This window comes from Lagopus muta, chromosome 3 (assembly GCF_023343835.1).
Source record: "Lagopus muta isolate bLagMut1 chromosome 3, bLagMut1 primary, whole genome shotgun sequence".
Lineage (NCBI taxonomy): Eukaryota > Metazoa > Chordata > Aves > Galliformes > Phasianidae > Lagopus > Lagopus muta.
The window spans coordinates 46,358,979-46,384,969 of NC_064435.1; positions in this window are offsets into that span (position 1 = coordinate 46,358,979).

Sequence of the window (25,991 nt, forward strand, 5' to 3'; positions counted from 1 at the left end):
AGGTTTTCAAGATCTTTTCCTGTTGCATAAGGAAAGCAGAGCCAATTTAGTCCTATTCACCTTTCCTGAAGGAAAGACCTATTTTCTAGCTACCAGCTCTTGTCTTGTATCATGAAATATCAGCTCTTTGGATCAAGAGGTACAAAGAACAGTGAGGATGATGGGAAACTGGACTGATTAACTCAATTTTGTATCATTGAAAAATTAGAATGCAGCGTCTATATCAATACAAGGAAACACTTCTTCATGCCTCTACTTACAACGTCAAACAGCGAGAGAGAAAAAGTGAGTAAGCAAGTGAGAGGGAGATTAACGAATACAATACACAGGAGCCTAAATTGAAACATCATTTTTCACAGAAATAAGGCTTTGGCAGGTCTCATGCTGTTTGTGATGTAGTGTCTCTAGCTGGTCCCAGTAAAAGTTGGCTGCAGTTTCTCAGAACCTGCTTTTTTGAGACTCACTGACTGCTTTTCTTCCCACAGATCTGATTAAGCTAATTGCACATATTCGTTAATTATAAGAAGGGAGGTCATTTATCTGCAGATAGCCTGAAAAAAAAAAAAAACTGTTGTTTTAAAATGGCTTTTTTTTTTGTCCCCTAATCCTGGCTTTTACTAAGGTGTTTGTCTTCTGCTGCCCCACTGTGCTAGGGCTGGGCACTCTGGCATATCGACAGACTCCTGGGAACTTGTGAGGATGCTTTATGGCATCCAGTCTCAGGGTTTTATACCTTGAGGAAAACATAGAGCTGCTGAGATCTCCTTCAGCCCCAGTCTGAGCTAAAGCACAACTGAACAAAGACTGCATATAGGTGCTTTTTGAATTCCTCCCCTTGAAACTTTTGCAAATGCCTCATACCAAAAACAAAATCATGCATGCTATCAAATCTGCTTTAAAGATCAGCTGCTGGATGTTTTGCAGAGTTGCTGGATGTAGCAATCCGAGATACATGTCAGCACCCAGGGTATAGCAAAAGAAAATGTATTTCAGTTATTCCTCAACTTCCGCACTGCCAAAATATCAGTCTCAAGAAGGCTATCAGGAACAGATTCTCCATGGCATTATCTTTCCTCATTCTCTAACCCAAGTAGTAAGGACATGCTGGGCATTCAGGGCAAAATTTCCCTTTCATCACTCAACCCAGTGAAGAATGTTCAAAAAAGGCAAGGAATTAATGTGTGGGGGTGAGATGGGCAAAGAGAAGGAAAGTCATTGGGACGAGGTTCAGGGAATTTCCTTGAGCTATGGACAACTCATCCAGATCTCTGCAATGTCTGGAACGTCCTCCATCCATTGCAAAATACAACAGATTTGAGGATCTGAACACAGGGGAGATATCAGTATTGCCATGCACTAACTGGCATTATGCCTGCAGATTTGAGGATCTGAACACAGGGGAGAAATCAGTATTGCCATGCACTAACTGGCATTATGCCTGCTGATAATGAACACCATGGATTATTTATTTAGAGTTCAAACCACTGTACTGCCCACCCCAGTGAGCTTTTGCTGCGGCAAGGTGCTCACATGACATTTTCCAGCTTGGGATGGAAGGCAGCGATGACTGTTTTGTGAGTTGTGTCTATCTTTCTGATTTGACATGGGCTATTTGGGGTTATCACTGGCCATTGCCCAGCAAATGACCGAGAGCCAGGCTCAAAATCATTTAAAAGAGAAGCTGATCTGGACTGTCATAGTAGCTGCCCCTAATCCCACTCTCTGTTGGGCACCTATGGACTTCTGTAAAACGGCTTCCCCTTTCATCCTGGATCTGGTCCAGTGCCATGTTCCTACCTTTTCTGTGGGCTTTGTTCACTTCTCCGTATGTGCCTTCTGCAAGCACCAAAGGTGTCTTTTTAGTCTAATTGTCTGAAGTGGTGCCAATCAGCTAAAAAATATGCTCTGTCATACAGGGTTTGACAAAAAAGCAAAGAAATTATGTCTGCCAGCAGTCCCTGACTGCTTCTGCATCTGGGTTCTTCCCAGTGCCATGGGAGCTGGGAAGTCCACACACTGGCTTCTGGGATTAAAGCACAGAGGTTCACCCAACATTTGGTAAAGGCCCATCTGTCTGTGAGAGTATGTGGAGTGGGGGTTATGGGATGGGCCTGGCCATAGCCTCTGCTGTCTTCCCTATGTGTGGTCAGAGGATGCTCCCATGCAGGTAGAGCATCACTGACCATCTGTACATCGTCCACAACTCACCCCAAATATCCATGTCCATGGCTGTTAGGCTGAGATAAAATGCAAGCTTATAGTTACAGTCACATTTTCTCCCATACAACTTTTTCTCAAGTGCCTGGGGTGGTGAAGTGATGCTGGCATTTCCCTGCTGGAGTGCCAGGCACAGACCCCTCAGGAACATCCCATTGGGATGCAGACATGGCAGCAGAGGCTGTGTCTCCCAGCGGGCAGGGAAGAGGTTAACCATGGAGCTGCGCAGAAAAGGCCAATGGGCAGAAGGCGTTATGGTCTCGTGTCTGGATGTTTTAGTGCAGAGCTGTCGTGAAGCCTCACAGAGCTGAGCGGTCCCTCGGTGGTTCCTATAGCTTTAAAGTGCCCGGGATGATTTAGTGGAGGGGAGGGATTCCTGATCAGAGAAGTGCCTTTTATTTTTTTTTTCTTTCCCCCTTTTTTTTTTTCTCAACATGTCGCTGATCAAAGCGGTGCCAGGGAGGCTAGGAAGAGCAGGATCCTAATGGATCAGCTGTGTAAAACATGTCAGCAGACAAGCCCCAGTTCTCAATATGTCTCTCAGGGAACAGCTCACAGATTAGAAAGAAAACACACACGCACACACACACATGCACGAACCCTCTTGCTGACCTTGTGTCAAGGAGTTAAGTGTTATTTGGAAGTGATTGCAATCGGCTTTTTTTCTCCTTATAAAACAAAAAAATACGCTTCCTAAATATTCAACAATAATTCAAGAAGCAATGGAAAGATTTACACAAGTTAGACAATGACCTATCGGAGACAAATGAAAAACTGAGTAGAAAAGGGCAGTGGACTCTATTGTCAACTAAATGAATCATAGCCCCCACTTACAGACAGGCTTCTCTCCCTATACCCCTACAACCATGGCATATCTTGATGTTCATGACCCTGCCACTGTTTCATTCTGCACAACTTTTGGCAAGGTGCAGAAAAAAGACTTCTGATTTCCTTTAGTAGGCAACCCATTGAAAGGCAACATCATGTTTTAGAGGATGAGAAGAAATTCGGAAATTTATGTTAACAGGAGAAAGAAAGAAATACTTTTGAAGTCTGGAACAGTAAATAAACTAGCAATTATATACACACATGAAAGGTGGTTTTACAGAAATGCTGGTGTTAAGATTGCCTTGATAGTGCTAATTAATGCCTTGTTTAAAATGTGCTGCAGAGTTCTTCAGGAATTGCATAGGAAATGCAATGTTTCTAATTCTGTAATTTTTTTCCATGTAGCCCAAGTAAAAAGGTTATGTGTGTCAGCAAGATGGGCAGCACAAATCAGAAGTGCTTGCAGCAGTTTCCATATGCTGATGGGTCCTCTTCTCCAGTACCCAGCTGGCATGGTGGCAATCAAAAGCAAAGTCTTCTCTTCCACTGCAAAGACACAAAAGCAAAAGCTTGTCTCCAGCTTCAGGTGGTCGTGTTGTTATGGTCCTCCTGCTGCAAATGTGTACTCCCTACGGACTGAGTCAAAGTGCTTGCAGAAACCAGCTCCTATGTGCATGGGCCAACTGCTTGGTGTGTTGGCCTGCACAGACAGGTGACGTCTTCCCATAGTGAAAGCATCAGACAAATGAGAGTCTTTCATCACCATCTTTTCCCCTTCTTCCTCTATGGGAATTCTCCATGCAGATAAACACCACTGAATTTGCCATCTTTAGAGAAAGAAACCCTCAAAAGATATTTCGGCTGCTCCAAGACCCCCTGCACCATGTTCCCATTGCAACTAGAGCTGAGGAACAAGGCTGATGTTTCTGCTGGCCAGCAATGAGGAGAGGTAGTTATTTGATAAAGTAGCTGAAAACCCGGGGTTACATAAACAAAGAAAGAGTTCACTTCACACAAACATCAGCATTTCCACTCAAATAAATCTGTAATGGCAGCTTTCATCTCAGGCTGAAAGGGAAAAAAAGCCAACAACCCAAAACAGCCAGTAGAAATATACACTGGCATGTAATTATTTGCTTCATATTTTGTACACATTAAGTATAGCAAGATTACTTACGAGGTGTATATTGATTTACGTTTATGCCTTTCAGTGTATCTCATATCTGCATGCAGTTTATAGGTTTCTTTTTTACAGTTTTCCTGTAATTCAGTGTACTTTGATGAGTTATGAACTCGGTTTATCTGTGGAATGTTCTCTAAGCAGCGCCGGGAGGAGTGTGAGAGGCAGAAATCCTCCCTGCCCCGCCAGGCTGGGGCAGCCCTGGAACGGCTGCGCTATGTGCCACGCGCCATATGTCAGTCCTTGAGGACAGAGGGGATGGAGGGGATCGCCATGGGGTCTGCCCAGCCTGCGAGGTGCAAAAGGCAATCTGTATGTATGCACATCATTCCTGATTTAAAGGCTCATGGGTTGCTGTGCTGCACTGGGCCTATGGGTCCCAGTGGACACAGCAGCAGCAGGCCAAGCAGCAGCAGGAAGGACCAACAGCATCTTGGACTGCATTTTGGGAAAGCACTGACAGCAGGTGAAGAGAGGTGATCTTTTCCCTTTACTCAGCACTGGTGTGGCCACATCTGGAGTACTGGGTCCAGTTCTGGGCCTCCCAGTACAAAAGAGATATGGATGTACTGGAGAGAGTCCAACAGAGGGTCGTGACAGTGGAAATGGGACTGAAGCTGGTATCCTATGAGGGGAGTCTGGCCATAATCAATATGTACAAATACCTGAAGGAAGGGAGCAAAGAGGACAGAATCAGGCTCTTTTCAGAGGCTCCCGGTGTCAGGACAAGAGGCAATGGGCACAGCTGGGGCACAGCAGGTTCCCTCTGACCATCGGGAAGCATTTTTTACTACACAGATTATGGAGCACTGGCACAGGTTGCCCAGAGGATGTGGGGGTATCCTCCTTGGGGACCTTCAGAAGCTGGATACGGGCCTGGACACCCTGCTCTGGGTGGCCCTGTTGGAGTGGGAGTGGGTCCGAGGGACACTGAGAGCCCCTGTTCACCTGTAATTCTATGATTCTGGGCTGAGTTTTCACTCCAGGGTGTGTTCTCAAATATCCTATTCATCCTACTCTGAGAAGTTCAGGGACAGCAAAGGTGAGCAGCCACTGCTGCAGTTGTTCCTCTCTGTGGGTTTGCTTTAGTTACCTGCAGAAAAGATCAAGAGATCTCAAGTGGGTTTCCACCTGGAAAGTGGGTGGGTTTTTCACCCTGCCAGACACTGGGGACTGCCTGCAGCTCAAGGCAGTGGTCCATTAAGTATATTTTGCATCTGCCTTTCACGTTGCTGCTCCACTGTTGGATATTTGACCCTTGCACTGAAGATGAGATGAAATCCTATTAAAATGGTATATATTTTTTTCCCAACAGAATAAGTTTTCCCGTGATTTAGATAATCACTTTTTGGTGTAATAATTGGCACCATGTGCTACAGGTGAACAATGATGTACTCTAACAGTAACAGGAGGCCAATTCACCAATCACTAATCTCTATTTAAAATGTAGCTTTATCACCACAGCAAACACATCGACTATAAGTGATCACCATGAACAAATAAGGAGAAGACAGATGCTCCCCATTTCATCTCTCTCTCCAGTCCTGTTTACAGTTTAACCAGTTTGCCACTTGATCTTCAACCTCTGAATAACAATGCTAACCTCAGTATTTCCTACTTAGCTAAAAATAAAGCCACACATCTTTCTAGTGCATATGATATTAACGGTTGCTCTATGCATCCAGATAAAGCATTGCTTGCTCAAAGCACTTTGCCAAAGCCTCATTCATTTATCAAGTGGCTGGATGGATTCATTGCTGTAGATAAATGCAGCATGATGGCCCTTCTTCCAAGTAGGAGCTAGCAGGAGGCAAGTCCCAGAAGTTCTGCATACTTGGTCTGGCCAGGATGGTTAGAGCAAAGTTTTGCTGTGAGGACAGACCTTGATCTAGGTGGCACAAGGGACCTTCAGGCCATGGCCATAGAGGCACTGCCTCCCCCAGCCCTCACAGCAATCCCTCTGCCTCCAGCCTTTCCTTTTTGTGGCCGCTCTGTGGATTTCAGCAGAGGCAGCGGTGATTTACAGCAGCCTGTGTGAGAAGAGAGCAAGGATACACATCTGCAAATAAAGCCTAATGAGATGTTAAGATTAAGAAAAGCCAGGAAATTCCAGAAGTTGAGGCTGCAACGTCATCATTCGTTCTCGTGCAGCTGGACAGAGGGGGCCCAGGGGGCTTCTGGCCAGCCTAGCGCCATGGCATGAGAAGCAGGCTGTGTGCACAATCAATTGCTTCCCTGCAACTGAAGGAATTACCCCTGCACTGGGCAAAATTATACCTCTCATGGGACCGGGCTCTGCTGGGGAAGCGGAGGTTGTGCATCACCCCAGAGGCAATGTCAGGAAGTCATATGATGACCAATGACAGCAGGATGCTGTAAACAGCAGTGCTTGCCTCATCTTCAAAAGGGCATAATCAAAGTCTCAGTGATTATGATCCCTATCATTGCAAAACTGCAACAGCAACTAAATTATCATTGCTTTCAGCATGTGATCCTCTGGGGCTGGGGGTTAGAAGGAAGACATGGTCTATCAGCCATCGTGTTAATTGCAGCAAAGAAAGAAAACACTTGCTGTGTGCCACAGATGGTAGAGGTAGACAAGGCTGCATTACTTAGTGGCATGATTTTGGAGCTGGAAGAACTGAAGGTGATGAGTGGAGATGAGTGGTGGTGACTACCAGAAAAAGAGCTCCTTTAATTCCTACTCCCATGCCTTAGGAGTGCTTGGATGTTGGGATTTACAGCACATCACTTTATGTGACTGGTGCAAATACAGCACATGTGCCTTTGGCTTGAGATCCTACACAAATACATAGTGGCAGCCGCCTTGTGACATCCAGCCTTGGTGGATGGTCTCCCTGACAAATGGTGGGGCCCATGTAAACGCACAGCCCCAAAACGTAACCTCCTTCTCCTCTGGTTCCACATAGTCTCTTGGAGAAGAAATATTGCATCCTACAAGACCTTCCCCTGACTTTCTGTTAACCTGTCACCCAAGCTTGGTTGAAGACCAACATCATGTCCAAGAAGAGAAATAGCTACACAGCCAGAGGGGTATCTGTTCTCCTCCTCTGTGAAGAACTGCCTGGAAATATTTGACTTAACCTGACCCACAAATGAAAAGATCATCCTGAAAACAAAAGCTGGAACTAAAAATACGCAATCCCATTGAAGTGTAGTTTTTTTCCCATGCAGGAGATCTTATTTTCATCCTGAGCTCTTGCTTTTGAGGTTGGGTTAGTTCATTCATGTAGATAGGAACAGGAGTACGTGCATGTAATAAACTTACCCCCATTTTTTATTGGTAGATAAACAAAAATGGCAGCTGAAGGATATGTGTAAGAATATTTCTGTTGGCAGACATTACTGACGCATTGCAGAGCTGGATACTTTACAATGTTTGCTCAAACCAGCTCAGCCCCTGGTGTGAAATGACTCCATTCCAACTGTGACAGACCTGTGTCAATGAGTCCCCGCTGAGGAATTGCTAGTTTGATGCAGGTTTGGGGTACCATGGACAACCCTCCTAATACCTGAAATATCTGCTCTAGGTTATCTAACACACATTTCTGGGCTATGTGTGTGCCTTTCCTACCTACATTTGATCAACAGTATGCTGGTAACTAAAACTCCCATGAAAACATCATGCGAATTGGGTACAGGGGGACAAGGGACATCTCAAAGGATTTTTGTTAATAGCTACACAAAGCTGTAAGGCTAAAATTATACTGATGCCTTTTTATTGACGTTGGTATAAGCATAGCATGTGCCTTTTGGATAAGTTGGTCCCCACTCCCAGAAAATGTTGGGACAGCACAGAGAGAATAGAAGACTGAAACTGTGTTAAAATATGTCTCAAATGGACACAGCGGGATTGTGGAAGCTAGCAGGGGTGCAAAAAGAAACAAGATCATAACAGGTTAATTTAGTATTGCAGTATATCGAAATCTGACACTGCTCTTGTCTTATGATGTAAGTAACTTAACATTAATTAAGAAGAATTATCTTAGCAGGATGGTCAAAGCAGAATCAAGCCAGCATAAGTTATCTGACCACTCTCCAAGAAATGCAGTTAGTAGTAGGAAAGGTAAACCCATAGGAGTGGCTGTGGAAGGTCGTACAGCCCCCTTCTGCTCTTGGTTTGAGGATGGGTCTGGAGTTTTGTGCCAGTTTGGGGCCCGCTCTCTGCACACATGGGGCCAGGGACCATCATGGGCTTTCCAAGTGAGATGTTCAGCTAACTCTGTGCAAGTCTTAGGTACCACAGAGGACCAGATTGGAGGAGAAAGGAACATGGTGTTTCCAGAGATGCTGAGGACAAACCTTTAGAAAGGCTTTCTCACATGAGTTATTCATGTCCAGCTACGTGACCAGACCTTGTTTGGATGAGACTTTGCAGACTACCATGACATTTAAGAGCTGCCTTTAGTGTGACACTGTATCTTCCCCCTGTTTGGCTCAGCCTTTAAATACGAATATTCCTCCTTGCACAGCCTTCATCCTGCTTCTGCCTGAGCTTTATTTGCCATGAATGCGTCCAGCTCTGAGGATTTGAAGAAAGCTGTTCTTGCAGCTCAGGCCCTCATTGCTTTAGAACTAAAGACACATGGATCTGTGATCTTCCGGGTCTACCCACTAAATGACTCAAAGTTTCCTTCTGAAAGACAGGTTCTAATATTAAGCTTTGATCTAGATTTTTTAATCTTTGTATGTATGTTTGTTTATTTGTAAAGCAATGTGAGATCTGAAAGAAATAGACAGTGTGAGAGTCTTTCTGTGCATACCCACCACACACATGCTTTAGAGAACATAGTTGTGATGGGTTGATGGTTGGCCTAGATGGTCTTAGGGGTCTTTTCTAACCTTAATGATTCTATAATTCTACACATATGTACTTCTCTTGCACACACACACACACTGGAGAAAGGTTCAATAGCTCAGTCCAGCGTTAAAAGTGTCTTGTCCTTTGAAGGCTTTTAAATTAAATTTGTTGTGTGGATGTGTGTGGTGTTTTGTTTTTTTCTTTACCCCACTTCTTAGGAAGGAAAGCAAATGTTTCTGGCACTTCAGTGCTGGATTGCTCACATATTTGCTCGAGGAAAAAAATTATAAAAGATGTTTGGCATAGTTTTCATTCAAAAAGGAATCCAGTGCCAGATCCAAGCATTGAAAACAAATGTGTGGATTAACTGTCATTTACTCCAGGATCATGGGAACCACTGCCTGGTTTCCCCAATGGGCGGCCGCTGGCTGGCTCCCTGTGGATGGGAGCGCGGGTTTGGCTGCCCCATTGCAGCCTGAACATCGTGCTGCTTGTCTGAGTGACAGCTGAGTGCTGGTGTCAGTGCATCACAGCTCTGCAGCGGCAGTCCTGCCATCGGGCTGCCACAGGCATCCCGTGGCGGTGAGAAACCCTCCCCTCAACCTGTGTTTAGCAGAGGATGTGTATCTGCACTAATCTGAAGGGCTCAAGCCAGCCTGCCATGCTGAGTGTTCATCCTGGATGGGATATAGTCCAGTTTCCAAAGGGTTTGGGAGAAGAAGCTCAGCAGAGAGGAAAAAAATGGGAAAAAAAAACCCAACCCACAAAAACAAAAACAGAGTCAGTGACTCCAGAAAGCAGCTCTTAGTCTGTCTGTTCCAGTCTGAAATAAAATCATCCCTCTTAATTCCCAGCGCATATTGTTCCTACCAAAAAGCAAAACCTTCGGAGGAAATCACATCAGTGAAGAGAAAGCCAGCTCCTTTGTACTATTTTTCAACCCTGCCTTGGGAGCCAATAATCTGTCATCCCTTGAATAAACAAGCACCTTATCATATCACAAACATTTATTTAACCCTTTTCTCCTGAGCTTTTACCAGCCAAGCAAAGTGGCTGGGGGTGGGGGGGTAGCCCTATCCCTAGACTACTCTGGCAGAAAGGACAAATTTCCTGTGTATTACACCCAATCTGTAAAGTGTCAGGCCGCCCTTCTTCAGCCTCTATGAAATGCAGCAGCTTGAATCCCTGCATTTCACATTGCGCGTTCGCATTCTCCTGCCCCCCGCCGCACCCCCGGTACATTAACGCCTGCCTCCCTGGAGACGTCCCCTTGATTCCAGCCGAAGGTCCACCCGAATGGAGCCAGATTTCATTTCTGGGAGGTTGGGGGTGGTGGCAAGGAAGAGTGTTTACATTTCTTCTTTTAACAGGAGGCCGTGATGAACAGAGCTTTTGATTCCAAGTTGCCGAGATCTTTTTTTTTTTTTTTTTTTTAAGATATTCTTTGACTCTGACATCATCAGCAAATGGAATCAGCAAAGTATGTACATTTCCTCAGCTCCCACAATATCCATGTTCTCTCAGTGGATGTTTCTTGTTTTTCTTTTCCAGTGTTGCTCCCACACAATGAGGCCAATTTTTGTTCAGGACAAAAGAAAATATAAACAGAGCATGGATTTGGAATATGAGCAAGGCCTCCGAGCCTGAAGAAATCTTCGGCCGTGGGGACAGGCCGTGCTATGCTCACCATCTGCCAACAGCGTTGGGCTGACCAAGCACCAGCCAGTATCTCCGGTTGCTTTGCCTTTGCCTCCAGAAGGCTGATGGCTTAGACTCGTGGTATGAATTAAATTCTTGATTTAGACTCCTTGGAGTCGCTAAGCACCTGAAGTGCTTGCCTTGCAGGTGAGGCCAGGAGACAGGCTGCTCTGAGCAGGTGCACAGGCAAATCCTCAAGGTGGTAGGGTACAACAAATACTGAGCTCACCAGCCAAAGTCCCAGAGAGCAGCCCCATGCAAAAGAGAGAGTTGTTATCAGACAGCCACACTGGTCTTCTGATAGGGCTTGGTGTGTAAACCTCTTAGACACTCTCCCAGGCACCAGGGCACACGTGCTGTCATGGAGAGGCTTTGTGGCAGCAAGTCACCCAGGTCTGCACACATGAATGTGTGCACTGGGCTGTGACAAGCTGATTTATTCCAGAAGAGTTGATTTATTATGGGTGATATAAACCAACTGCAATAAGGGCCTCCTATCTCCAAGCTCACTGACTGCAGCTCAGAAGCTGCTGGTAAATGCCCCGTGAAACATTTATTTAGATAAAACAATGTTAAGCCGTCAGCAGATGAACTTCATTTGTGTCCTCTGGCTTGCCAGACTTTGTACTGAGCTACTGAGATGCAAGTTGTCCTGCTAAAAGTCTACAGACAAATTCTGCCTCCTCTGAAACTGCTCGGATTTTGGTCCATTTGGTCTGCTCTGGGTTTTCGCATTGGCACAACAGCCAAAGAGATCAACAGGCTGTGATGAGAACTGACCCAAGGAAAAGAGAATAAATGAAAGCAATCAACAATCAAACTTTCAAAGGCTGTTTTTATTAATGATATTAAAATGTTGTCTCTTAGTTTTTTGCCTTTACTTAATGACTAGCATAGAAATAACCCCATTTGCAACTTTTCTGCCTGAACTTTTTTGATACAGATGAAATCACTTGGAATAAGTCAGGTGTCTGCCCACCAAAACCAGGGGCCTCAAGGCTGTGCTCGGTGGCGATGGCACCATGGCTGTATGCACAGCCAGCATTGCTTCCGAGTCACCCAGCCTGAATCTGAGACTGGGAAATACAAGACTGGAGAAGAAAAAATGATCCCATGATGTAAGGAGGTGACACCACAAAGCAGCTCTAAAGAAAGAGAGTGATGAGGCAGAAGTAAAGGATCTGGGCCTGGAGAAGCAGCGACAGCCAAGAGGTGCAGAAGTGCTGAGTGCAGCCTGTGAAGGCCAGGCTTTGCTCAATGAAAGCTGGCTATTTAAATGTGCCTTTGTCAGCCCTCACAGCATCAGAGCAGCTTGTGATTGCTAAGTCCTGCAATACAAACAGCCCCAGAGTCAAATTCACCCTCAACAAAACACAAATTAATTTAACATTATTCTCCTAGAAATTAAGTCAGCACTTATCAGAACCCGAAGAGGCACATTTGCTTCTTTTGCAGTCATTCCCTACCTGCAGTGGGGAGAAGACAGAGAAAGGGTTTTGACGCTGTGCACAGTGCTAGAAGGAGGGTACAGGCAGTCTGGATGGGGGCTGCGGCAGATCCCCGGCACGCATAGCACAGAGCTATAGAGTATGGCTCTCTGTAACCATAGGGAGAAAGGATAAATGGATTATTTCGGAGTGATGTGCATTGAGAACTCATGCCACTGGGGAATGCAGCCAGGCTATTTTTAATGTACTGCTTCATTTTGCACCTGCTACCATTACAGGGTTGTTTTTGTTTCCATTACAGTCACTTGTCTTGCAGAGTTTATAACTCCTACGAAACATGCAGTTGTGGGCTGGATTTTCCTCCACAGCTCAGGAGCAAAGATTTTTCTCGTCACAAAACAAAAAAGGTGAGCATGGCAGCTCAAGCTGCCTTTTGAATAATTTAATAGGGTTTTCATAATTGTGATTCCTAAACAGCAGTTTAACATCGCTTCCTTTATTCATTCTGAAATGGAGCAACATAGGGTACAAGGACCTGTCCCTAAGGAGCTTGCAAAACCAAAACTGAATGGAGAGTCATTCTCAAGTACTTAATCAGCCGCAATATTGCAATAAAGTGATGAAATAAGAGATAAGGAGTCTTGGCCCTTTTTCCCGCTCTCCCCACGTGGAGGCCAAGTGGAGCTTAGCATCTCTGAGAGCTCAGGCTGGTGCCTGGCGTGGAGCCGCACTGCCGGGATTGCATGCCCCCAAACACCACTCCAGCATGAAACTCCACTTCAGCAGGGTGCTGGCGTCCTCCAGGGAAGGTGATTTAGAATCACCCCTGCCTGGCGTCCACCACCTCCTCTGGAAAACACCAGGCCTAGGCTCTGTAGGTCACATTCTATGGAGAGCCTCACAGCCTTATCCAGGCAACAGCCCCACTCAGAACCTTTTCACCCTCTCACATCTGAACTCTCATTGGGGTGGTTTTGCAGTCAGGATACCAATGTGAACAGTCCCTAGGGAGTCTCCATGCCCCTCATCTTACTGTCTGAAACCAGGGAGCAGGGTGGCTGCTCAGAGTGGCTCCCCAGCCCAGCACTGCTACCAGCTTCCCACAGAGTGGAATCGAACCCAGATCACAAGGAAAACAAGCTGTGGGTGTGAGCTTTGCCTTGTGTGGCCCAAGATAAGTCAGAAATAATGGTGCAGATCCTCAGTGCCAAATATATATTCAAGGGGACTGGCCCCCTGTCTTCATAAATCAAGGCAAATCCCTAAATCAAAACCACTCTAAATTCAAACCATGGGATTGGGTTTTTCATCCAGATTCATTTGGACAATAAAAATGCACCGCTTTCCCCCTGAATATCAATTCAATTAATTTGGACTCACAGACCAAATGATGCTTGACAGCCCTTGTATACTCTCTCCTTCACTTTCTGCAAATTCCTAGCCATTGACTTTGCCAGCAGCCATCCCGCCTGGAGCAGCACTTCCAGTGCTTAACCTATCTATTTGCAACAACTTCTGTCAGAAAAGCACAATTAATTATGCTGCTGATTGCACATTTGCACAGATTTGGAGTTTGTAAGTGTTTCATCCAGATCAGTTTGTAAGTGTTTCATCCAGTTAAGCTAAGTGGATGCTGCAGAGGCAAGCCAAGGGGCTGCAAGCTCTGCTCCTACTACATCCTAGTAAGGGAATCCTCACACTGCAGCAGTCCCACTGGGAGGATCAGGCTCGGGCCACCGAGTCCTTCTTATCGCGGCTGCCTGCCAAATTCTTCCAAGGAATAAGTGTCACTTTGTGGTACCTCTATTTTCCTTCCCAATAAAATAATAATTTGGCAGTGCCTGAGATGATGATAGTAAATCAGTGTAAAACAGTAGAGGACACCACTAAATTCAACCTATTTATCATGCAACTTCACTTAGCTATGCTAGCTGCAAGAGGACATAGGCTACTGTACTCCTAGTTTAGTTCAGAAGGTGAGCTAGGCTTTCAAGAACAAAGGCAGGGAACCATCTCTCCACTGGAGCAAGGATTGCTGGGGGCTTGTGTACCACTGTGGCCATGGCCTGGACTGGATGCAGAATGCAAGGCAAAAAGTCAGTATCCCCCCTACTCCTTCCAGCAGAACTACACACTTTATTGCACCCTGCCATGACATGTTGTCCACCATCCCAAGGCACTCTGAGCTTCTCAGGCTTTCAGGTATAGCTCAGTACGTAGGCCAGACTGTTCTGCCCATGGATTATTCCAAAAGTGTACAGCAGATTGACACAAGCAGATGTCTGTGCTACAGAAAGATCGTGAGAAGGAGTGTCCCCACAGATCTTGCTCTCCGTCTTGTTTAGGTCCTGCATGGATTGCCCTTGTCCCCACTACAGTACTGTGGCACTGGGATGAAGATCCCTGGAAGTAAGGCCTGCAGTCTAAATAATATGTGCAAATCAGTTACAGTTTACAGTGTAAGATAGCAAAATTTTTGTTGAATTTTAGGTGAAAATTTTAATACAAATCCCCCCATTCTGCTTTTCCCACTACATCATGGTGCTTTTCAAAGAGAGAGCAAACAGGCTTTCTTGAGAACAAACCACAGACTTGAAATCTGCTCTCTGTTTTCATGAAAAAAAAAAAAAAAAAGGGTTTCAGAAGGATAATCATATTCGGAAATGATGTGACTAAATGTTATCAGGCTGTCATGGTGATTGCAGTCTTTTAAAAAATGTCTGCATTGTGGTTCACTAATGATAGCTATATTAACTAAACTAAACACCATTCGTCTGTTCAAGTATTTTTCATATGTGCTACTGAATTACACATCTCTTGGTTTTTTAATTTTTTTTTTTCTTTTTTTCTTTTTTTTTTTTCTGTTGGAATACTATTCTTTGTCTTATAAACACTGGAAATGAATTCAAGCAAGAAGCAAGAGCAGAGATAACTTTGTCACCTTTGCTATATTTCATATCACTGTGTCCAGCTGAGTCTCACATTAACTCGTCTGCAAAAGTAGATATTGAGCATCATGCTGCCAGCAAAGTTACTTGCTTAAAGTAGAACTTCAAACCCACAGTTTCTGGCACTTACTGTTTTTTTAGTATCAACTCAAGTGCAGCTCCCACCAGAAATCTTATTGATGTTAGTGTTCACATTTGTGTGACTTGCAGAAGATGAGCTGCACTGCTGATGTAGTGTACATGTTGAGTTGGTTCTGACTACCTTACTAGCTCAAGCTTCTGAAATTCCTCTTCCCAGGCCCCTAAGGCCCATGAGGGATTTGAGAGAGCTTTACCTATCCTAAATGGGCACAGAAATGAAAGCACCTTTGGCACACAAGTACATACCAAGGCATGGACTCCATTTCAGAAACCCTTTGGACACGGCGCTCTAAGAGACTACCTCCACACAACAGGACACAAGGATTTCGGAGCAGCAGTGAGGTCATGTTGAAGAGAAGAAGACATCTGAAGACAACCTGAAAGGGCAAGACAAAAACTTTGACCACCTAGATATTCCTTGGATCTGGAACTGTGCATTCACAGATTCAGGCACCTTCAAAGCCCTTGGAGCACTCTCCAAACCCTATGCTGACAGTGTAAGTAGCTCCAAATGATGCAGAGGATAAGCTCTGTCCAAAGATGCATCAATCATAAATTACAAGTTTGCAAAATAATTTCAGGTGGTTTTCTGTTTTGTTGTTGTTGTTGTTTGTGAAACGTAGGCTGTGCTTATGTTCCTGATTCTTTAGACACGAGATAACATCTTTCCTGGAGACTATTACTCTATGCTCTGAAATCTGCAGGAACTCTGTGATTTCATCCACGTCTCCTTGCAGAGCAATTAGGCTGGTGGAGGATGAGAGGGCTGAAAGTACATGGGTCAGATGTTCCTTGTTCTCTTGGGGACAAATGACATTATCATACACATTTAGCCACCACACTATACACCCTTCCTCTGCTGTTCACAGCAGCCTCCCACTGGCATCCCATTCGTTATTCAAGCTTGCTAAAGGAAGACGTTGACGGGCACATAATGATCAGAAATTGAATTAGTTCAGCCTTCCCAGGCATTCTGCAACTTTTGTTTAATAGAGTTGTTTAATATCATGACTCATTCACTTTATTGTTGTTCAGTGAGTAATATTTTGTGCTTACACGTGTTTTCTTTTTGCTACATGTGTAACTTCATAACATTTTTGAACACAGAATCTGCTTTTCTTCAACTTTGCTCAACTTAGAATTCAAGCACATGAACCCTGCTATTGAAAACTCATCATTAATTAATGATGCTTAACTGCTCTCAGCCTACATTTTGTGTATCGAAAGAACTCTCCCCCTCCTGCTGTATTCCCCCTCTCTTCCTGCTCACTATATATATAAGGAGGGCTATATTTAGTGGGAGATTTAGGTTGATCTGCAATTCTCACTGCAAATTCCTTTCCATCAGCAGCTCCAGCCAGAAGGTCTGAATAAGAGAAAGGTCTGCAATTCAAGCAGCACACCAAGAGGCTTCCTGTTTTCCTGGATTTTTCAGGTTTGCTACTGTGTGCACAGAGCAGCTGGTACTAGACTCTGCAGACTGAGTGGCTGCTAACTCATCCGTGTTCTGGCTCTGGCATCAGACTCCGGTGCAAAACATTGTCTGGTTGATGGTCCTTCTAGAAATATAGGCAGCGAAAGCAAGAAAAGCATATCTGATCTTGAAATATTTCCAGAGCAGAGTGTCAGAGAGGATAATGCTGACAGGACTGGCAATCTCTCAGAGAAGGAGAATGAAGTAAAGGAGAGCAGCCTGTAAATCATTGCTGAGGAAAATACGGTGTGGAGTGAGCTCTGTACTCAGATCCCTGCTTCCAGTGCGGGCAGGGAAAAGAGAAAGAAAAACATTATAGATGTGTGCTAGGTTTCCTAAGCTTTCCTGGTCCACAATGCTTGCTTGCCCTTCTGGCCTCATTTATGCCCAACCCTGAAAGCACTTGCCCAAGGAAAAAAAAAAAAAACAAACAGTGAGGCACAGCCTTCACTTCTTGCAGGAGCTGCCCAGCAGAGCCAATGTGTTGCCTGTTCCCAAAGGGAAGTCCTGTCTGGGAGGAGAGCCTTGCTTGGGGTATTGGAGACCAGGTTTCAATCACTACTAACCACAGACATCCTGGGCAGAGCCTGACACCTGTAAAGAGCAAGGCTTTTATTCACCCACCTCTCAGGCATGTTGATAGGGTGAATATTTTAAAGCCCACGAGATGCTCAAATGTGAAGGTTCTGGGAAGCACACAGTGCTGGAGATTAGGTGGTTTGCTCTTTATTCCTCACTGGACTCTAGGATTTCCATTTTGCTAACTACTGTACTACATTTCATATTCATGTTTTACCTACTACCGAACTGCCTAAGAATAGCAGTCTGCATGCTTTCAGTCTCAGCTGCATTTTAACACTTAAACATTTGTTAAAATGAAGTCAAACACTTGCCTACCTAATTTGGATGATGTCAGTGTATGTGTAGAATGAACATGATAAGGACTGTACTATGGAGTATATCTAGTAGTTGATTTTTTTGCCAACCAAGAGAAACAAGATGACTGTATAAGAACGCTTTCCCTAAAAGAATCATGCCTGAGATTAGCTAAGATTAGCTGCACTTGCTAGGCTTCAAAACCTTGCATTGTTATATGACATTTATGTCAGTAGCTGTAATAATTGTTGCAAGCCTGTAGGAATGCCAGACAATGTTGACTGTGTATTTCACAGATTTCAGTAAGATAAGAAGCATGCTATAGATTTATACTTTTTTCTTCAGCTGACCTGAAGGGACCACTTTGATAGCTTAAAGCATTGAAGGCACCTGAAGAGCCTTTGAAATGATGGTTGTAATGTACTTTTTATTTTTACAGCATGTGCTGATTGAATGGGGCTGCCACTGGCTTCTTTCTCTCTCCATATTTTTTGCTTTCTCTTCCAGACCTTCTGTAGTGCCTTATTATTTTCTTATCTTTGGTGTCTTGAAGTTGTACAACCTACTGTTGATACCCCAACATCACAGAGTGGTGTTGCCACAGATGTCCATACACAGAACATGCTTTTGCTGCCATATTCATTATACTAAACAAACAGTTTTGATAGAAATCTTCTGCATGTGATTATATTCTTCCAAGTATCAAACAATATTTTGTCAAATGCCTGGTAATCACAATCGGCTAATTGCCTTTGCTCTTGATCTTGTCCCAGACTTCCTGCATTAGCAAAATGTATTTATAGAGCCTATGTAATAAGTGCACTGCACTGATTGAAATGTTGGATGTGTTTCAGTTACTGTTTATGCTTTATTATTCTTCTTTCTTTGTAAATTAGAGACTCTGGAAAGTGTTGGAGAGTTCAGCTTGGTGCAGTTATGATGACTTCCTAATGTTCATTTCTCTTCTTATTATGTCTGCATCTGTTGTTCGGGTTAAAAGACCTAGTAGCAGTGATAGGCCCTTTCCAAAATGATGGAGCCAAATTCTTTCAGACTATGGAGAAATTTGGTCCAGATCCAAATTTCACAGCTTGGACTTATCTCCATAATGAACCAAACCAACACCCAAGATACGAACAGCCTTGAACTTAGATCCCAGATAAGGACGTGGTGTGTAAATTCTCTTAAAGCTCAGACTCATGATCTTTTCAGAAAGGGGTTTTCCTAATTTTAGATATCACTGCCTATCTCCTCTTTGCAAGTGCCTTCAGTGGGAAGTTTCCATGGCTCTATCAAGCCAAGTCAGCGGCCTTGGTGAACTGAGCAGCCTCAGCAAAAAGTCAGATGAGTTACATTGAGATGCTGCAGGAATCGCATTGAGCTAGGCCAGCAGCTTCGTCCAGTCATAATTTCCACTTGCAGGCTCTGCTGGGGAAACAGTCATCTCTAGGACAGGGACAGCAGTAATGCCCTGTTTTCTCTTCACCAGAGCTGCAAGGACACCTCTGCCTACATTCCTTGGTAGTACTCATAGCTGTGGCATTGGCTTACACCGAAGCAAAATTTTGTCCCATCTATGAGTGACAGGAGACTGATTGACAAAAAACAGTCTGTTTGTATCCCAAAATGTATTTGTATGATTCCTTTGTGGCTGCTTTTCACATGAGTCAACTTCTGCAAAAGGAAAAGCTCTGGTTTCACCAAGGAAATACAATAGTTTGTTTTCAATAGCACAAAATGTCTCCCATTTTAATTACTTCTGAGGAGCTCCGACATACGAATAAAGGGCCAAAAAAGGAGCTGCCATGGCTGGTGTGGCTAGGAGACCGTTCGTTATTTACAATAAAGCGAGCAGGATCAGAATATGACCTGATGGTATGACTGCTAGCATTCCAGTAAATTCCAATTGCAATTCCTCTTTCACAAGAAATGTTGCTTTTCCCAAAGAAGTCTGTCTGGTGTTTTATTTTTGTGTTTGGGCAGACCAGCTTGTTGTCTCTGGCTTCACAAGGAATGCCGAGGTGGAACAGACAGAACATTAGCTTGAGGGGAAAAAGAAATGGCCATTGCTTCAGAGTAAGCCTCCTGCCTTTCGTCAGCTCATGTCCTACCTCTGGTGCTTGGTGGAGAGGTATTTTTTCCCACCCACTTTGGCCCTGACAGAAACTAAAGGAAAACAAAATAAATTGTTACATACCTGGTCTGCAGATCATCGTGTCCTTCCCCTGCTTAGTAAATGTTTCTTTAATTGGCTTAGTTAGCCCCCTCACCTTTCAGCACTTCAGGAATGACTCTTTGAAGAGAGCCATGTACAGAGATTTAGTTGACGTTTAGTGACACGAGACTCTACAGTCTCCAAAATATGACTGATGTCACTTGTTATGTTCCCTTGGGTCTCTGGGGACAAAGTCACTCTTACTCTGAAGCATGCATTGACAATCTCAAGATAACACTTCTTTGACAGAGGCAGGGGCCCTCTTCCAGGGCCTGAAGTAATCTCTAGAAAGTTTCCAATATGGGCATTGTTTGTCATTTATATCTCAAAAATGCTTTTTATGTTTGACTTGCAGTGATTTTAGTATGAAAGTTGTCACTGAGAACAAAAATATGTATTATTTTTCTGCTGGAAGGTTGTGCTGAGAAGCTCACACTCGGATGGAAGAAACATTGTGAACAAGCTCACATGAAGAGAGGAGAATGACAGCAACCTGTGCTCTTAGAATCATAGAATCACCAAGGTTGAAAAAGACCTCCAAGATCATCCAGTCCAATTGTCCACCTATCACCAATGTTTCCCACTAACAGCGTCCCTCAGTATAACATCTAAGTGTTTCTTGAACACCTCCAGGGACTGCGACTTCACCACCTTCTTGGGCAGCCCATCCAGCGCTTCTCGATGAAGAAGTTTTTCCTACTATCTCCTTCCTAACGTCCAACTTCACGCCTCATTCTGCAACCCGACACTCTGCTCACGGGGAGGGCGGCGTCGGTGGCAGCCCAGGGAAGGCGACATCATCCCTTCGGAGGGGCTCGGGGTACCCGGCGAGGCGGGGCAGTGCTGCGGGAGCTGCGGGCACACGAGGGCGCTCGCGGCAGCGCTCGGCCGGCTCTGAGGCACGGCTCCCGCGCTCGCTGCTGCTGCGGCCTCGCTGAGCCTTTTCTTTCTTTCTTCCTTTTTTTTTTTTTTTTTTTTTTCTTCTTTCTTTATTATTATTTTTAAAGAGGAGTGAAATAATACTGTGTCTCTCGAAGACCAAAGGCTAAACCAACTGATAAAATTCAGCTGCTATCTGGGATAAAAGCGGCTGAAACTGCCAAAACAAGCCTGACCTCACTTCCTGTGTGTGTGCACCAAAGGCTTTCACCGGGAACTCAGCGCTCAGCGGAGCGGGGCTGGCACGCAGGGGAAAGGAGGGCCATGTGCAATGAGGAAACGGCATTGCAACTAGCCCATCTTTACTGCTTTAGTGCACTCTTGCAAATAATAATTTAATCATTGAGGTTAATAATTCATTGGTGGCAGCAAGGACTTGAGGACGGAATGCCGTAGCGGCCTTTTCTTTTTTTCTCTTACTGTGCCATACTTCTGCCCGTAGCTGCTGTCCCCCATTGATGTCTCAGTGGCACTGCCATGGTGTGAGTGCTGCCGTGGAAGCACAGCACTGCTCTCTGTGGTTCTGAATGAGCCACTTCGTGCCATAAGCCCGTGAAGGAGCTGGGCACGTTCATCCTGGAGAAGAGGAAGCTCCAGAGTGACCTCCTTGTGGCCTTCCAGTACTTGAAGGGAGCTTACAAGCAGGAGAGGGACTGACTTTTTACACAGTTTGGTAATGATAGGACAAAGGGAAATGGCTTTAAACTAAGAGGAGATTTAGGTTAGATATGAGAAAGAAATTCGTGACTCAGAGGTGAGGTACTGGCACAGCTGCCCAGAGAAGCTATAGTGCCCCATCCCTGGAGGTGCTCAAGGTCAGGTTGGATGGAGCCCTGGGCAGCTGAGCTGCTGGGGGGCAGCCATCTTTAAGGTCTCCTCTAACCTAAGCTGTTCTGTGATTCTCCTGATTCTGTTGTTGTGATCATGAGTTGGACTCAATAATCTTTATGCATCCCTTCCAACTCAGGATATTTTATGATTCCGTGCTCTCTCACCAAAACACCAGAAAGTGGTTGGAGGTCACTGAGAGCCTGTTGCGCAGAAACCTGAAATCTTTTCACTATATTTTAATTTCTTCAGACAAATGGAGCAACTTGGAGTGGATGCAAGGGATTGAATGAAAAGCAAGTCCTTAGCCAATGTGGATGGCTCCCTGCCTCTTCCAGAAGGGGACTTACATTAAATTTGGTTCTGTTATGTAAAGTTTGAAACCACCCTGTTTTGAGTCTTTTGTACAGAAATCCAGGATCTGCCTCAGTCTGGTTCTCTGGGTGATTTGGAATTGGAGAAGCTCATTTGTGCCACTTTTCTTTCTACAAATACTTCTCTCCCCCAGGGAGCAAGTTGGGCTGCAGGCAGCGTGGAGATGGCTGTGCCCTACCACATGCTCAGAGTGAAGCCAGTGCTCCTACAATACATTGGGTCTACAATATGTGGGCAGCCTGATTGCACTGTTCTGGGCATATTATCGTAGAGGATCTCAGCCCTCCCTGGAAGAAATTGGGTGGATTTGGAAAAGTTTCAAATAGGTCTGAGTGTGGAGCTGCCTAAGCAAAGAGAGAAATGAAGGAAGAAGCAGGACATGGGTGTTACTTGGTCAGAGATGGCCACCTCCCATGTTTCAAATTCCTGTGGCAGAAATTCTCCTGCAGGCTAGGCTCACATAAGACGTCCCTGTTTTTCTCCCAAGAATCAGAACTGCAAGTGGAAGGTTGGCTAAAGTGTATGGATGCACTGGTTGAAAATGTAGAAATCACCACCAGTCTTTTGTTAAGAGTTTTGTGGAATGGATTTTTAGGAGAGTGACACCTGAAACAGAGTGAGGCAAGGTACATGAGGGATACGGAGGCATCTAAGGGATCCATGTGTCTTCAGGGTCTGACAGCAGCTGAATGCAAGAGTTCTTCAAGTCACCAACGTATTATTAGTGGGTAATGAAGAGTCAGGGAAGTGTTTCAATACTGTTGCAGCTCAGTGCGTTAACTTCCCAGGTAAGGACTCCAATAGTAGTTCTTTTCTAGAAGCAGCTCATACTGACATATGACAACTCAGTGTGCCTAATATGAATGTTTTGTTAGGTTTTGGTGGTTGTTTTTGGTTTGTTTGTTTGTTTTGTGATTGTCCTGCCTGCCTGGTCCCTGCCAGTTCATGAGCCCTGAGTTTTCATCTCCTTTCCTCCCAGCAAACCCGAAATGACCACGTGGAGCTGGCATTGCATGTGCAGAAAACTTGTTGTGGGTAGCTGAAAGTTCCTCTAGGCTTTGTGTATATTCTAGGTGCACAGGAAAATCCAGGGAAAGAGCATTTAATAGTAGTCTGAAGAAGCAGCATTTCCCACTGCAAAAACAGACTTTTTCCACAAGGAATTCAGGGTTGCCTCTCCCAGAGATGAATGCATAAACTGTGAACATTCTTTAACTTGCCTATTGCCACATCAAAGAAGCAGTGGGAATGAGTTCCCAGTCTAGCTCAAGTTAAATTAAAATACATTCCAGTAAGGTGTTTGTATGTGTATTTTTATTTTTAAGTTGCAGTATTCCTGCTGTTATAGGGAGGATGCTTCTCTTGTAAATAAACAGATTCCCAGCCTTACTCTTCTGCTTTCTATGGACACATCTGCCAAGGGCAACATTTCTGCAGAAATGCTCCTCTTGTTACACTCTGGCAGTTTCCTAAGAAATCTGTTACATGTAGCATGTTGATCTTAGAAGGATTCTTCACATTTTCTGGTACATATCGCACATCGTTCTTGTGTGATTTTGAAATTCATGTTTATAAATTGTTTGGGAGATAAAGCAAGCTGTCATTGCTAGGCGCTGTCATGATGACAATCTATAATGTCAAAACACTGTCAATCTCTCATCATGCAAACAGGAAAGCTCTGTCATAGTATTGATATAACACTGCTTTCTAAGTAGATTACCACCTCAATCGTTCCTGAAGGAATGCTTGAAAAAATCCTTTTTAATATTGTTTTTAACAACGTGGGATATGCCAGGAGGATTTATAGCTGTGGCTGAACCTATGGAGTGATCAGTTGTCCCCAGTGCCACAGCTAGAACAAGACTTAGGGAATGATTCTATGTGACAACAGGCTGAATTGGTTAATCTGAAAGCCATATATTTACTCGGGATATTAAAGTTTAGTGAGATAACAATCAACCACCATCACTCATTATGAAGGGAAGAAACAGGATGCTGAAGGGCCACAAGTCAGGAGGATAGAGCTGTGTGTTTGTCACTGACAGCATTTCTAAGTCCAACATCTAGCATAAAAAGAGTGGGATGGGCAGGCTGGGACTGAATCATAGGAAGGTTCAGCTGAGGCTTGAGTAGTCAGCATGTCCAGGCTTAGTGATGGCTCTGAGGTGGACCCTATCACTGTTGGCCTATCCTGAGATGCCTCAAATGCAGTGGGAATGCCATCAGGAGTGCCCCAAGTAGAAAATACAGAATCACAGAATTGCAGGGGTTGGAAGAGATTACTGAGTCCAGCTCCCTGCTAAAGCAGGTACCCTACAACAGGTCACACAGGTAGGCATCCAAATGAGTCTTGAATATCTCTATAGAAGGAGACTCCACAACATCTCTGGGGAAACTTTTCCATGCTCCGTCACCCTTACTGTTAAGCAGTTCTTCCACATGGAAGTCTTTGAGAGCAGAGTGTAGAAAGGAAGAACAATACAAAGCTTCTTCATCTATATAACCTGTAGATGAACAAGTGCAACAGAAAGCTGCTGAGATGGTCATATTTCACCTACTGAGCAGTTAGCTAAGTACTGGAGTAAGTCATGCTGAAAGGCTCTAGAGGCTGTGGATTCTTCATCCATAAAGATCTTCAAAACTTGAATGAATGAGGTCACAAACAGCCTGATATAATTTTGAAAATGGCTCCACTTTGAGCAAGTTGTTAGAATTAAATGATCTTCAGGTCTGTCTCTATGCTCACTAACCCATGTCCCTCCGTGCCACATCTCCACATTTCTTGAACACCTCCAGGTGACACCACCACCTCCCTGGGCAGCCTGTGCCACTGCCTCACTGCTCTTTCAGAGATTTTTTTCCTAATATCCAGCCTGACTAGACACACTGGAGAGCCCCAAGGCTAGAGGTTTTAGGCTACCTGTTTCATAAACCATTTAATGTGTATTAGATTCCTGTGTTTGTAAAACAGTGCTGTGAGGGTGCTGCAATTGAAGGCAACACATATAAACTGATTTTCAGGGTGGGAAGGAGTTCCTGTGGGGCAAGGCATGACCTGTTCATAGTCCATCTTCACACTACTCAAGTAGCTTAGGACTTTCTCCAGAACTTCACTTCTTTTATCACTAAAGCCCTCTGCTTTCCAGCTTGAAGTTTATTAAAACCCATGTGTTTTTGTGCTAGCACTATCCTTTAATTTAAAAATATGTATTCATTCATGGTGCTTGAATCATGCACTTTATATGAAAGTCTTCCCTCTCACACTTTCTCCTACTAGTCTTCACAAAGTAAAACTCTTTAAATCTTCCCTCAGTTGTTCTCTATTTCCTGATCACCTTCCTTGCTTTTCTTCACCTTCCTTACTTTGAGTTCATCCTTCTGGCGCAGCATGGGCACTAGATCTGCTCATGTCCTTTCTCTACATGAATAAACTTTATGTGGATCTGAGCCTTTTTAGGAATGTAGTTTTATCCTAGATGCCGCTTGGCATGATTCAAAAGTTACTGGATGACAAGTGAATTTGGATCATTTTCCACCACCGGAGAGATGAAAATAGAGTCATGATGCCTGGCAAGGATCTGGATATAAATTGAGGCATCACCCTGGAAAATGTGTTGAGGTGGATTCTACACAAGACTGCCTCCATTCACTGTGAGATACTGAGGGGAAAATTTGGGAGATACCATGTACGGACTGACTGAAAATGACTTACAGCTTCAACACCTGCCACTACTGAGAGGTGACAAAAGATACGAAAGAGCTTCTTAAATGACTGAGGTTCTGTTAAGCAAAGACTGATTGGAAATATTGATCACCTAGAAACATCTGTGGAAAATGACTTACTTAACTTGTTAGCAACTGAAACCATGCTGAGGAACTGCAATCTGATTGAAAAGACTGTGGTACTAGATGCATTATGCTACTGGACTTCTGAATATGTAGAGCAGAATCTTTCGCAGACTGGAGAAACAGATTTGATTAGCTGTGCAGTGAACCTGGTAA